Here is a 15,361-nt window from a genome sequence, read left to right as displayed (position 1 = left end):
TCTATCTCTGGTTTGTATTTTATTTCAATATGAATTTCATTAGCAAAAATGACTTCCATTAAATGGCTGGGGACTCATCCAACTGACTCTCAGGAAGGATACAATTCAGCTGGTGGTGCCAGGACTGCTCAGGTGCTTCAGGAAGTAGATGATTGTCTGGGACCACATGGAGCGATGTAGGCCTCTGTCAGTGGGGCTTCCCAAGGGAGTAGAGAGTGACTGTGAGTTTAAGTAGTCAGTGAAGTGGATGTTGCTTCAAGAGTCTTACTCCATCAACAGAAAAGTGAGCCCAACCATATAAATTTTAACCACATAATCTTGTGTTTTCATGGATAGTGTCTCAGGATGAGGCTACATCCACTTCAGTAAAATTATGAGTCTATTGAAAGAAAAGTATGAAGTCACAGTGAAGGTGGTACAGGAATAGGACAGAATCATGAAGGTGACAGTCGAATGATTAAAGTTTAGGAAAGCCAACTGAAGGTTTAAGAGAAATCTCTAAGTTCAAGTGTTCTACAATTCAGCCCTTCCACCATTCAGACCTCTCCAGCAGAAGGCTCTGGAAGCCATACGTAGTCTGGGTTCATGCAATGCAACTCACCTTTTTGGTTTCGTGCCTATTTTCCTTGCCTTACAATCTGTATCCATCTGAATGAAACATTGGGGCTTGTACTCACAGGCTTGCATTTTAAAAAACACCCAAGAGACCTCTTTTTAGCAAAAAATTCTGGGTGGTTGGTGCAGTCTTTCATCAGTCTGCCAACATGGAGTCCTTTTCCTTACAAACAAGACTCTGTTGGCCACAGTTCTACAAAGGCTCCTTTTTCTCCACAGGCTACACCTAGAGATACAATGCAAGGCACTTAGAAACAACACTTGAGGAATATTGTGTATTTGAGTTGACTTGTCTTGCTTAGGTGAGGTCGACCTGCTCTCCGTGAGTCTGTCCTTGGAAATTTCCATGTCAAGAAAATTGATACAACTAGAGAAGTAACCTCAAAGCTCCATACGTAGCTGATTTGAGCAAGAAAAATTTCTGAGCATTTTGTATACATGTTGTGCTACTAAATCCACCTTTTAGTTTGTACTTTCTTACTGTGTAAGGGAAAGTAATACTTTAAAGCCATGTATTTTCAACATGCCTTTTTGTATTGTCAATCTTAGTGTATGACACTCCTATGAGGAGAGATTATTCACACCTGGTAAGTATCTTGTTCATCTTTAGGAAATAATTATAACCATCAGTGATGACTTCAGTATGTTTGGTATTGAGGAGCATAAGAAAAAGATGTGAAAGGTTTCTGGGAGACAATCAGACATGTGGGGGAGAAAAAGATCTATCACTGAGTTCTGTTTAAGAGAGAAAAATTTAGAACAGCCTGAAAATCCAAAAATAGGAGTTCTATTAAATAAAATGTAATCTGTCCATATAATGACACATAGCCATGTTGTGAAGTGATATTTAAAGACATGGAAAATATATACAATACATGAATAAGTGATTTTCTTTAAAAAAAAAAAGTTAAAAAACAACATAGGAGATCCCAATTTTGTTTTTCAATCTATAAAAAGAGTCAACCCCAAAAGTAAAATATTTAAAATGAAAACTTTTATGTAAATAATATGTAAAAAGAAAATAAATACTTATATATAAAAGCATATAAAATAGACATCAGATTGTAACTATGAACAAAAGTATTACAGGGTTCTTTATTTCTTCTCTCTTTTTTTTTTTTTTTTTTTTTGCATTTTCCAAATTGTCTATGATGGTCACATATCTGTTATGTGAAAAAAAATCTTAAATATAGATATATAGTTATAAATATATATTATAAGACAAGACACAGATAGCAACCTGACATACAGAATTACTTTTATTTTTGAGGCACTTGGTTTTAATGTCACCAATTTTGTAATCCTAGAGGCATGTTTATCTAGTAAACCCAGTTTTCCATTATGATCATGGTCATCAGTTGGGATGTTGTGATTAGTCAAATCTTCTTAGAAGTATCCCACATGGAGTACCAGTTTTCAGAGAATTCAAATATAAATACGACGAAACTAGGCAATATCAAAAATAATTTAATCATTTTACATTGATTTAGAAGGAATCTTGTAATCCCTTAATGCTCCAGTATTCTTTTCATTTGGAACATCAGTGACCTCTGAGCAGAGGATGCACAGAGGTGGGAGTTAATGTCCAGTTCAGTGCCCAGATCAGCATCTCCCTAAAGACTTCCTGGCCCGTCCGTCACACTGAGGTGATGTCATCCCAACTCTCTCTGAGGTCTTGGGTTTTTAGTATACACCTCATCCTGTGACATTCTGTCAGCTCTTTGTCTGCTTCTGTCCAAGCCTCTGTCCAGCAGAGCCTCAAGGTCAATCTTCTAGGAAGTTCAAAATTAAGTCATATCCAGACCTCAGATATGGTGGCTCAGTTACAACAATGGGGTTCTGGTATGCTTCCTTGTCCCTAATGAATTCCGAGGTGCAGTAGCTCCAGGATCAACCTTTGGATTCCTATCTTAGTCCACTTGGGTGGCTCTAAAAAAATAACATAGACTGAATGAGTGACTTATTTTTCATAGTTTTGGAGGCCGGGAAGTCTAAGATCAAGACATCAATAGATTCAGCATCTGATTGGGGCCCGCTTCCTGGTTCACAGATGGTCCTCACTCTGAGATCCCTTTTATAATAAGGGCACTAATCCCCCTCTGGAGTGTCCTATCCTCATGACCTAACACCTTCCGAAGGCTCTAAATATCATCACTTTGGGGATTAGGTTTCAACATATAAATTTGGGGGAGACACAAACATTTAGTCCATAGTGATTACCTTGCTTTTGGAACAATGCTTCTGCTCTACAGCCTTACCTCATTTAAGACATGCCCAGAAATTCCCTACAACATTCTTGTTCTGTACATACATCCTCCTTCTCTCACACAAACACATTCATTCACAGTGTTCCTTCAAAAAGGGTCCAGGGATTTTGCTACCTACAGAGCATCCTTATGAAAATTAGAAGATGGAAACCGTTTTTAGAAGACAGACAAACAAAACCAAACCCCTCTGGGTAAACACAGCTACACAGTTCCTTCATGTGGGAGGCAGAGCACAGGGCACATACATTTCAGCTTGCAGCCATTCCCACAGGTAGGTAACTTTGTGTAGCACAAACACTACACAACAAACAGTAGCAATAAGGGATTCCACAAGCAAAGAATTTCAGAAAATATTGTATAGTGTCTGGCCTCTTGGAGATTCAGATGCACGTGGTTATATTAAAAAGCCCTGCAAAGACCTGAAAACCAAGACCTATTTAACTTCCTTGAACCTGACCTTTGACTGCATCTCTGAGACTTAACTGTCAGTGAAACCCACTCCTTTTTTTTTTTTTTTAATGGTTTACAATTCACCTAGCTTTCCCCCAAATATATTTTCCAAAGGAAATCCTGACTCATTTTCTTGGAACCCTACTAATTAAAGAAAGCAGCCTTTGAGCTCTCACCAATCTGGACTCTTGGGTAGGGTCAGTCCAGAAGCAGCGATCATAGTACTCCCTACTCTGTGTCTTATGGGCTATTCCCTTCATTTCAGGTTCTCTTCTCACTAACCATTTGTCAAAACAGTGATAGAAAATTGTAATATCCCTCACACAGATGACCTCATGGATCCAACAGGGTCCTAGCTATCAACTAGGCATGCATTAGGTACCCGTTCTGTCCCAGTCAACAGATTTCACCCAGGCCTAACTCCCTTTTGGTTCCACAGTATGCCCTATCCATGGACCACCTACATTACCCCCTATTTATTTCATATAATTCTTTCATCATTTCTAGTCTACCCACATAGAGCACTTAGAGGCAAGGACACGAACTTATCAAGCAATATTGATTGAGTGCCTCTAGTATCAGTACATGTTGACAGTCTACTGAGAGTAAAATATGTTAATAACATGACTCATCAAAAACTGCAACAACAACATTAGAGTTGTACATCGTTCATATGAATTTCTGTTTTATGAAAAGAAACTCAGGGACACCTGGGTGGTACAATCAGTTAAGCATTGGATTCTTAGTTTCGGCTCAGGTCATAATCTCAGGTCGTGAGATTGAGCCCTGCCTTGGGCTCCATGCTCAGCACGGAGTCTGCTAGAGATTCTCTCTTCCTCTCCCTCTATCCCTCCTGCTCGTGTTCTCTCTCGCTCTCTCTCTAAAACAAATAAATAAATCTTAAAAAAAAAAAAAAAATGAAAGAAAGAGAAAAAAACAGAAACTCAAATCAGATCCAAGAAACCAAATGTCCATCACCAGAGGAATGCATCAACAAAAGATGGTACATCCATGCAGTGGAATATTATTCAACGATAAAAAGAATGGAATACCAATGTATGCTACAACATGGATGGAACCTTGAAGACATTATTAGGTTATATAAAAGAAGCCAGACACAAAGGGCCACATATGTGATTCCATTTTTTTATGAAATAGCCAGAAAAGGCAAATCTATAAATATAGAAAGCACACTTGTGGTTGCCGGAGCTAGTTGGGGAGAGGAAATAGAAAGAGACTGCTAATAGGTACAGGGCTTTGATTTGGGGTCAGGAAAAGGTTCTGGAACTAGAGAGTAGTGATGGTTGCACAAGCTTGTGAGTGACCTAATGCTACTCCATTGTATACTTTAGAATGGTTAGGATAATAACTTACATTATGTGTCTTTACCACAATCAAATACTGTAAAGATGCTTACAAGAATTAGTTTGTCATTCCCTGGAGCTGGCTCAGGACTCTTTTCCATAACCTTCACCTGTAAAGTTTCTCTGGACAGGTTAATCACTGCTTCTCTATTATGAGATTTTCGGATTGGAATTCCTTTTAGTTGTGTAGGCCAAAGCATACTGAGTAGTTTCCTGTTTCTTATTTAGGCATGGCAATGACTCATTACAGAATTTTCTGGTGTGCTATCTCTAGCCTCCTAATGTATATAAATCTAGATAAGATTGTGCTGTATTAGGCTCCATTTTGGGTACCCCATTCTTCAGGATGAGTGATTCTTAAACTGTGCTAAAGATGGCTGAACTGAGGAGATGCAAGAGTGGGAGTGGGGGGCAGGAGAAGGATGGAGTGACATAAAAGCTTTTCCTCTCAGAATCAAACTGAAAGAAACCATAACTTTTATACTCTAGAAAAGGCTCATGGACAATATAAATCCTACAATATAAATATAAATCACCAATCAATTTTTTTATTTTTATCTTTTTAGTCTTGGCATCTATAGGTTAAAAGAAATTGGATTTTTTTTTTTTTTTAGGTTAACTACAAAGCCACCAGCAGGGGGAAGTACACAAAGGGATGTCAGGACTGCCTTGGGGCCCCAAAATATCCTGGGCTCCTCTGTAAACAGGGGGGTTTCTTTTGTGCCTTCAGTGGAAAAAATAGCCCTATTGTGAGACTGTGAGAGAAACAACCTTTAATCCTTGCAAAGCCCAATAATATTATGTATATTGACTAAAACCCTGTAGAGTGGGCCTGACAGGGTTTTTTCATTACCACGGTACATTGTAACCTAGCTACCTTTGAAAAGTAACCAACATTGAGAGGCACTTGACATTTGCAAAGTATTATGGGTGTCCTCTCTATGTCCTCTCAAGTTCCCAAATTTACAATGGTCTTAATTTAAAAGTTAAGCCAGGGGATCAATTGCTTAGTGTAGGGCCAGGCTGCCCTTTTTAAAACAAAACAAAAAATACCAAACCCCCGTGGGCCAGTGTGACCTGCCTTCCTCATGTGGCTCAGGTTTTGGTGGGTTGCACGTTGTTTTGTGTTTAATTTTGAAGGAATGTGTCCAAACCCCAACCGGACGGTCATGTTCCACTCCTCCAGGTGTTGCTGAGACATAGGAAGGCAGCAGCAGCTGGTAATGAGTTGGTGAAAATGAAAAAGGAACATAAGTAGCTTCTTTAGCAAATCCCCTGGAAATGACACAGAGCCTTGAGGATCGATAGCATCGATCTATCCCAGGGCTACAGCCCTGTTCCATCTGACTTGTCTGCGACAGTCAGTCCAAGGAAAACAGCAACATTATTACAGGCAAAACTGTGACCAAATCAACTGGGAAAATCAAACTCCGGCCTGCTTTTGGCTCCCTCTATTTGGGCAGTGGCCATGGGTCAACATTAGAGCAAGGATCAGGCTGAAATCCCAAGGGAGAACTTAAGTGGGCCATGGCCTTGCTTTCAGAACATATCTTTATGACCTTAGACGATATTTGCACCACTGTGTGTCTCCTACTGAAACCCAGATCACTGTATAAATCTAGACTCCTGAACTGGGAAACTGAGGAGTCTAAGTTACATTCTTAAAAATGTTCAGACAACATCTGAGTCTGTTGTATGCAAATGGTCTATTGATGTTTCTAGTCAAAACCAGACAGGTTGTAATCATAACTAAGTAAATCCAATTTGTTTATTATAGGCTAGGGCTGGCACTATGAAGATGAATGGACTGACTCTTGACTCTGGAGTTCTGTCTTCTCAGAGAGAGAGATACAATACTGGGGTATCCAGTAGGATGAGTACTGTTGTAGCCAATCATGAAAGTGCTCTAGAAACCCAAAGGAGGGGAACCAATCAGGTTGGGAAGGTTTTGCAGAGAAACTGACACTCAGGGTAGAGCTTGACTGGGAGAAGCCTTGAGTGCCATGGTAGAGAATTTGACTTGTCCTATAAGCAGCAAAGAACCATGAAGCAAGGGGCTAATATAATCATATGACAATTTTGGAAAGATAATTCAGGATTATCAGTCTTGATTGTATCAGTCAGCTATGGCCACACACTGCTGTATAACAAACCTTCCCAAAACATCTTAAAACAGCAAACATTCTTCCCCTCCCCCTTGTGTGAGCTGGCTTTGGCTCTGCTGTGCTTGTGTGGGATCAGCAGAACTTGGCTCCAAGGTGTGAGATGGGTTCAAGTCAGCTCCAAGGGTCTTGTCGTTCTTTTGAGACTACGTGTTATCCAGACCATATTATTCTCACGCAGACTAACGGAGCCAGAGAGCAGGAACAGAAAGACACAGTTCCTCTTGAGCCCAATCAAATCACGTGGTTGAATCACCCAGCAATGCAATTAGGAAATATCCTCCACTTTTTGTGGGAGGAACTGCAAAGTCACAAGGCAAAGGGTAGAGATGTACCAGTTCTAATACACAGAGGTCAGGAAGAATTGCAAACAGTGATTCATTCCACCATACCAGGAAGAGGACAGCTGGGGGTGGAGAGCCATCGGGGGCTTATGATATGTTGAGTATGGTCCATGTAAAACAGACGGAAGCAATTCACTGAGTGACACAGAGAACTTTTCTGAAACTACAGAGTCCAACCAAGTTGGCCTCACCCATATATTTAGAACAGGGAGAAAACTCTAGCTAGAACATTATTAAATGGCTGGTTGAAACATTTAGGAATTCCCGGTTGAATTATAGTCTTGGCAGCAGCTGCCTTCCAGATCCATCTGGTTTGAATTGGCAAAACTGCAGCTGTGCTTGTTGGTATGGGTAAGCCTTTCTTTTGAGTAATGGGCCTGCATGGAAGGGGTGGAGAAAGGGAAGAGTAGGATGAGGCTGTTGTCATGAAAAATGGGTAGAGAGAACAACAGCTACTACTGTTTTGCTCAGCAGCAGGGAAGTGGGCCTGTGGTTCTGGACTGGAAGACAGATTCTTGTAGGATTAGTGGGTCCCTTCTGCAGTTCTAGAGCTGTCATACCCAGTAGATGCTGTCACATCACATACTTGGGTTATGAATTGATTGTTCGCTTTTATGGGGCTGGTATAATTAGTTTCACATTTTTAATTTATAGCATCAGCTAAGCTTTTTAATCCGTTATTTATGGCAAAGAACTAAGAACTAAATTGCCTCCTGCCCCCCTCACAGAAAGCATTTCAATCCCACAGTTTAGTATCAGTTGTTTGGCTAAGACATGTGGCCTCCTTAGAGGAAAACTTCTCTCACAGAGCAGTTGCTGTGGCTTCTTTGCATTTCTTCATGTTGGAGTTCTGGAAACCCTGGGGGCAGTGGTGGCGGGGTGGCGGGTGGGGGGGGGGGTAGCCTCAAATGTTTAAATGGAATAATGTTTCTCTAAAGCACTGCTTTAGGAGAAAGTGAAGCTGGCAGGGTTGAGAAATTGATGCCAGAAAAGTTGCACTGAAAGAAAAGCTTTTGTGTTTGGTCACATTTTCTGTCTTTGGCTGCCCTCTACGCAGCCCTCAGGTGTATCATGATCTTTCTGAAACCACGAAGGTCCGCTGAGCCTCTAAGAAGCAAACTCAAAGAGCTGGGGGATATAGGAAGAAATCTGTGCTGTTAGCGAAGGGTCTTGGAGACTTAGGCAAGTGAAGGGCAGAGCAGCCTGGTAGACTCAGAAAGGGTCCTGATCTTCCTCTGGTTCATTTACTAGGGCTTCGGGTACCTCTGATCTGGTTCGGAAGAGCAGCTGGGAGGTTTTGTCATCTTCCTCCTGTTGAGTTGTATTGATGTCCACACCATAAGTCACTTAAAAAAAAAAAAATCACAGTCACACTTACAGATCTGAAAAGACCGGATCTGCCGTACCTCACACTTAGCATGGTTGGTGAGATGGCACTGGGGAGACATGGACTGTTGCCAGACGGTAGCCCCCATGGTAGCTTGAGCTGTAAGCTATCATTTAGGCTTCGATCCCGACTTTGATCCTTTGCCCAAGCCCATTTGGGCTGGAGTGTTGAAGGGTTAAAGATGAAGAAGCAGACCACAGCAGGAGCAGCTCCTACAGGACAAAGAAGGCATTGATGCTGAGCTGGGGTCCTCCCCCTGCCCCCACTCTCATCTAGGCAGCGGGGTCTCAGTGTTTACTGAATGTTAAATAAATACCAATTGAATCGTATGTTTAATGAGGTGTATCAAACATGTAATAAGATACATATCTATTAAACAGTTGTGAAATCTCCGTAAATATGTTCTTAATAATAAAGGGTGCAGATGGCTTGCAGATTGGACTGAAGAACAAAGACTAAAGGAGCTTATGGAAGGAATAGGAGAGCCATCTTCTGAAAACTGAGAAGACAGCTGATTTTCAGCCAGAATTTGATACATGTATCTGTGCTCAGCTAGAGCAAAAATGGGACCCAGGCCCATTAAGGAGGAGACTATCAACTTTGAAACCTAAGGACTAGGAGAAACAGCGACTAAAATTAAAGACAGAGAAATGGTTGCTCACAAAAATGTCACCAATGTTTGAAATACACCCTCAGGTTTTAGCAGTACATGATTCTCAATATCACACAGTCACCCCTCAAATGTCCCCAGACTGCAGGGCCTTGCCAAGTATTAGAAAACAAAGGAGTCACACGATATGTAGGTAAAGGATTATTAACTTGTTTTTCTTTCTTTAAAAAGTGGTAATTATCATATTATATTGCAATATGCTATTGAAGTTACATCAGCAAACTACTCTTGAAAACCGATCTCTTTCTCCTGGCATACACGGGTCAGGCTAAGAGCCTGTGTGAGCGTGATTTTTTGCCAAATAATTGGTGGAGGGAAAAGAGGGGGACAGCAAAATTTGCAGAGGCTGGGTATCTTAGAGTGGGTTCTGAAATAAACACAAACCTAGGGCCATGCTTCCCAATCCTTCTCAAGTCTTCACCCACAACAAAAACTATTCTTTTTGTTCAGCAGACTGGAATAATCCAAGGTTGGGTGCTCTCGGCTCAGGGGCTCTGATCCCTCAGGTCTTGCCATGCCATCTTGAGGGTAACATGCATCATTTTCTCAACACAATTTGGGAAGCCTTGTCCTAGACCATACAGAGCTTCCAGATGCCAAGTATAACTGTCTATCTTTCAGATTAGAAGCCACCCCAGATTTGAAGCAGTCAGAAAGTGTGCAGATGTATATATAGTTATATAGCAATAATTAACATTTATATTGCTTCCCATGGAATTGACATTGTTCTGAGTGTTTATATTACTAACTCAAACAACACAATAACTATGAGCTGGTTATTATCATTACCTCCATTTAAGAAGTGAGGAAGCTGAGGGACACAAAAAGAAAGTCCCTTCCCTAAGATCTCCCAGCTGGTAAGTGGTGGCGTGAGGGGACGGGGGTGATCTAAGTCAGCTGCTTTGGCTAGAGAGGGCATATTTGTCATTCCTACTCTGGAACAGCACTTTCCAAGAGTTTTTGAGTCATGGGTCACATAGAAAAGACCTTCTGTAGAATATATTGAAATAAATACTGCAGATAGACCACTCACAGCCCCAGGTGTAGGGTTGGGCCAGAGCAGCAAGTGGGCCATGTGGCTCCATCTCCCACACCGGAACCCTCTTGTCCTATACCCATGTGCCACGGCATGCCAATTAGGAAGTTCTGCGCTGTACAGTTACCTGGGATGCTCACAGCAGGATTATTTCCAGCAGCAGACTAATGCTTCCCAACAAAGCATTTGATAGACTTGCTCCCTCTTGGAAATGGGTAAAGTCCATATGTTAACATGCTAGGGAGACCTCATAAAGTTAGATGTCAAGGTACATTTGTTGGCACGGAGGGGAGATGTTCATAATACCTTACGGTAAAAAGAAAATCAAGTGATAAAATAGTAAGTAAAATTTGATCTCTTTTTCATTTTCTAAAACAGGACATATGTCTGTATAAATATCTATATCCCTATATCTGTTTACCCCATCCTTTTTCCATAATGAACATGGGTAACTTGAAAGTTTTTTCTTTGAAGAGAACTCACCTGCTTAATTCCTACAGACGAATTATTAATGTGTAGATTCCACTTGAGTCTAAATGTACTTACCCCAGACCAGTGACTTTCAACCTTTCGTTGCTGTCGTTTCTAGCAGTAGAATTCTTTTTCTAATAAAATCTTACTGGCAGCCTCAATATATAAAAACAGACCGAACAGAGCTTCTCTGATTGAAGCCAGGTGTGAGGCCCAAAGCCCACTGCCTACTAACCACCCTCCTTCCCCACCACCCCATTTGCAGCTGGGCCTGGTCCACAAAATGCCACCCTGGACCACGACAGGAGAATCCTGGTAGCCCAGAAGACATGTTTGGAAAGAATAAGTCTATCTCAAGCCTCAAAATCACTATAACAGAGAAATAACAGAAAACTCTATTATGAAAAAGGAAGATTCTTTGGGACTTACCTTTAAATGCATAGGCTGTTGCCAAACCCTGCTGTACAGGTACTAATTAGGGACAACCAAGTAGTTTGTCCACACGGCAGCTTCCTTGCATCTAGCACAATGCCTCCATCATGAGGACAGGTAAACTTGCCCTGCTTTGTATTTTCACTTTTACAGCTTGTTCTTGTTCTCTCTTCATTTCTGTATTGTCCTTAAGTGTCCCTGAACCTCAGGAAGAGTCCAGAAAGAAACCCAATGCCCAGAAACTCTACTTTCTCACACCTCATTTAAGCTTGCTTCCATGAAATGTTTACCTGCCTCTTCAGGGGGCAAATCTACTGCAGTTGGTAGAAATTAATTTTAAAGAAAACCAGGTTGTTGTTTTTTTTTTTAAATACAATATGGTCCCCAACAATCAACCAGGGTGTGACAGAATGGAACTGAGCCACAAAACTGCCCTGATGTAGACTTTTAATCTAAATCCATAGCTGTTGACATCATCTTGTGTTTCTCTAGAAAGGACTCAACAACAGTCAACCAAAGAGATAAATTTTTGCTTATGCTTATTATTCATTCTCAAGAAGAAAACTAAATAGATCCATAATGTAGAAGAATTAGGTCCATGATCATCCCATCATTGGAGAGCTCTAGTCTTGTCAACGTTGCCTCCCAATTGTTCAGAAAAACAAAATAACATTCGAAAAAAATCTTTCTGAAAATAAGCTGGATGTTCCTACCTCTTCTCTTTCCATGGTTTTCTTGTCTGCCATCTGTGTTGTCCCTCAACATAAGAGCAGCATGATGCTTAGAAAGGATTAATTGTGACACTATAAGCTCAACTCTACTGAGCTGAGTTGAAATCTTATTCTGTATGCTACAGGTTATTAGGGTTAGCTGAAAGAATGTGCATTTATTTACTGAAGGTACTTTATAAATCAATACCTTGTTTTTGAATTCAGGTCAATAGGAATAACTCCGAAACACAACCAACAACTACAGCAACCCTAAAACAGCACTTTCAACTTATTGATTTTTAGAAAAGTATCTTTTCCTGGCATTATTCACACACTCTTGATAAGCAACTCAATGCAATCAAAAAATCTAATGGATTCTTTTTTACCCCCCTAAATATATATTTATATATTTTTCAACATGCCTTTGAATTGCAGCCAGTTAGGTTCTTTGAAAAGGAGAAGTTTGGGAGAGACATGAAAGATGGGGTTCGCATTTATTCCTTCCCATTTGTACAGAGAGGCATTTCGCTGACTCAGTGTTAGAGCACGGCTCACCAGATCCAACAGCTGTTTACCATTTAATTTCATTCAGTCTTTTGGCGATTTTAGATATTTCTTGAATTTTGCTGAGAAAATTTCATTTCTTCTCATGCACCAGTATTTATGAAGCAGCTTAACCAGGCATGGTCTTGTCCTGGGGCACTTCAAAAAGCATATGTAGCTAGAACATTTCTTTCTTTCTTTCCAGGCTAAGTATTTTTTTCTTTTTTCTTTTCTTTTCTTTTTTTTTTTTTTTTCCAGGCTAAGTATTTTTAATCTGGGTGTCCATAGACATCACAGCTTTGGTGAACTTGCAGAGTTCCTTACAAACATATGTATGTGCGAGTGTGTGTACGTGGGCGCATGCGCATGCTCCTTTCTTGGAGAAGGAAGAACCTGCATGGTTCCGGGGGGAACCGTGACCCTGAAATGGCCGTGAATCGTTGCTTTGGAACAGCAGTTCTCAAAGTGCGGTCAGGGAATCTCTGGATTTCCTGTGGTCTCTGAAGTCAAATTATTTACATATTAATAAAAAGACCTTGTCTTTTTCACTCATTCTCTCACAAAGGTACCTTGGAGCTTTCCAGAAACTACCTAACATAGTATATTGCAACAGATTAGACTCAGAAGCAGATCTGAGAATCTAGCTGTCTTAAAACTAGATGCTAGAGATTTACAAAATGTGATGCGATGCCGCTCCTCTCACCAAATTATTTTGGTTTGGGAAATGTAATGTTTTTATGAAAGTATGTGATTTGTGTTAACATGTAATGGGTGTATTATTTTATTTCTAAATGACTCAATTGTTTAAAAAACGGTTTCCATTTCCATCTTTCCTATATCCAGACAAACCAAAGCTCTTTGGCATCCTTAATAACTTCTCAGATTATAAATAGACCCTGAGGCCAAAGAAGTTTGAGAATCTCTGCTTTAGAAGATTTGGGGCTTTCTCTGAGCAACTAACAGGGCAAAGTAAAAATAACCATACAGCCTGAGAATTAATTTTACAAGCGGACAGTGTGTACTGTTCCTGAAATATTGGGTTGAACCACATGAAATTGCCAGTGTTCGACCATTATTTGCTTTTTAAAAAATGGTTATTTCATTTGGTAAGCCTAATGAAAAGATGATACTATTATTTATTATGACTTTAGCTTTTCGGATTTGTCTGGGCAGTGCTGTAAGTTTTGCTGCTTTGTCTGTACACCCTTATCCAGGTTCCTTTTGTAAGCGAACATTTTCTTTTCTAAGTACTTTCTTCAAACTTTGATTATGAGAGTAGTATATGACTTAGGAGAAGTAGAGAAACGTGCCAGAAGGGTCATCTCTAATCCACCATCTAGAAATAGTCTCCTGTGGAGCATTCTTACCAATATATTACGTTCATTTAGTTATCAAGGCATTTTTCACCTAACTAAGATCATATTGTATTTTTTCGATCGTGAATCCTATGTTTATCATCTAACACTATTATTTTAACAATCTCCATTTTGTTTAAATCTCATCACTAAAAAATGTGTGATATTTTTCTGATTATAAAAATGAACACATTCATCTTTGTCATCTTTGAAAGTATAGAAATTTGTGAAGAATTAAATAACTCTAAATATCACCATCCAGAATAATCATGCTTATGATTTTGTTGTAGTTTTCTCTCTGTCTACACATATCGTTATACACTCTTTATATCCTATTGTTTACATGATTTTATATTCTGTTTTTCATACGATGAACAGTTTTTGTGTTAGTGGGAAACTTGTCATGAACAGTTTGTTTATGGGATAAATATTAACATGTTATGTAACATTATCTGTTACCTATCCCTCTGTTTTTTATATTGTTGTCACTCTTTTTTTTTTTTTTTTTTTTTAAAGATTTTATTTATTTACTTGAGAGAGAGACAGTGAGAGAGAGCATGAATGAGGAGAAGGTCAGAGAGAGAAGCAGACTCCCCATGGAGCCGGGAGTCCGATGCGGGACTCGATCCCGGGACTCCAGGATCATGACCCGAGCCGAAGGCAGTCGTCCAACCAACTGAGCCACCCAGGCGTCCCTATTGTTGTCACTCTTTCACAAACATAAATAAGGCTGCTCTGAACATTTTTGGGCAGACATAAATCTTTTTCTCTACTGGAGATTTTCACCTGGTTTCTCAAAAATGGAATCATGCCAACTTGGAGGTTTCTGTCACACCATCAACCCTACTGATGGTATTAAAGCACAGGACATAGAAGAGACAGAGTTCTAGAGGAAAAGAACTACTTTCCCAATTCCGTAGGAAAGATTCCTTGAAGTTGAACTGTTGAGCCAGAGGGCATGAACATACATTTGGCTCTTTTCTTGCTGAATTGCTTTCTAAGAAGTTGTCCCGATTTACATTTCCATCAGCCATGTTGGAGTGGCTGTTTTACTGATCCATGTCAGAAGTGGGTTTTCTCTGTGTCTCTTCGCCCTCCCCACCCCTTTCGTCCTCTCCTGTCTGCTCCTCTGTTCTCCCCTCTCCTCTGTCTTCCCAAGGAAATGAACAGGAAAAATGTTATCTTATTTTAATTTACATGACTTTGATCTTCAGTGATGTAGAAATTGTTTTCCCAGATATTATTTGCTGTCCACTAACTTTGCCTCTCTCTCTCTCTAGCGAGTCACTTTTGTTTTCAAGATGGCTAACTAGCACTGGAGTCAAACCTTAATAGCTCTAGACTATAGTTATAAAATGAGTGAAGCCAACTGACCCACCGGGCACTGAACTCATTTTTTGGGCTTCATTACTACCTAGTTGCTAACCAAAAGAACTAACCAGCCACTGTTAGAAATATTCCTGGCTAGAAATACAAAATGTTGAAACCACAAGTAACCTTCTCATTATACCCTACACTGGTCAACATCCCACTGCAGTCTAATTTAGGACCCTGT

The sequence above is a fragment of the Mustela lutreola genome, chromosome 16 (assembly GCF_030435805.1).
Source record: "Mustela lutreola isolate mMusLut2 chromosome 16, mMusLut2.pri, whole genome shotgun sequence".
Taxonomy (NCBI): Eukaryota; Metazoa; Chordata; class Mammalia; order Carnivora; family Mustelidae; genus Mustela; species Mustela lutreola.
Note: the sequence above shows the minus strand (reverse complement) of the source record.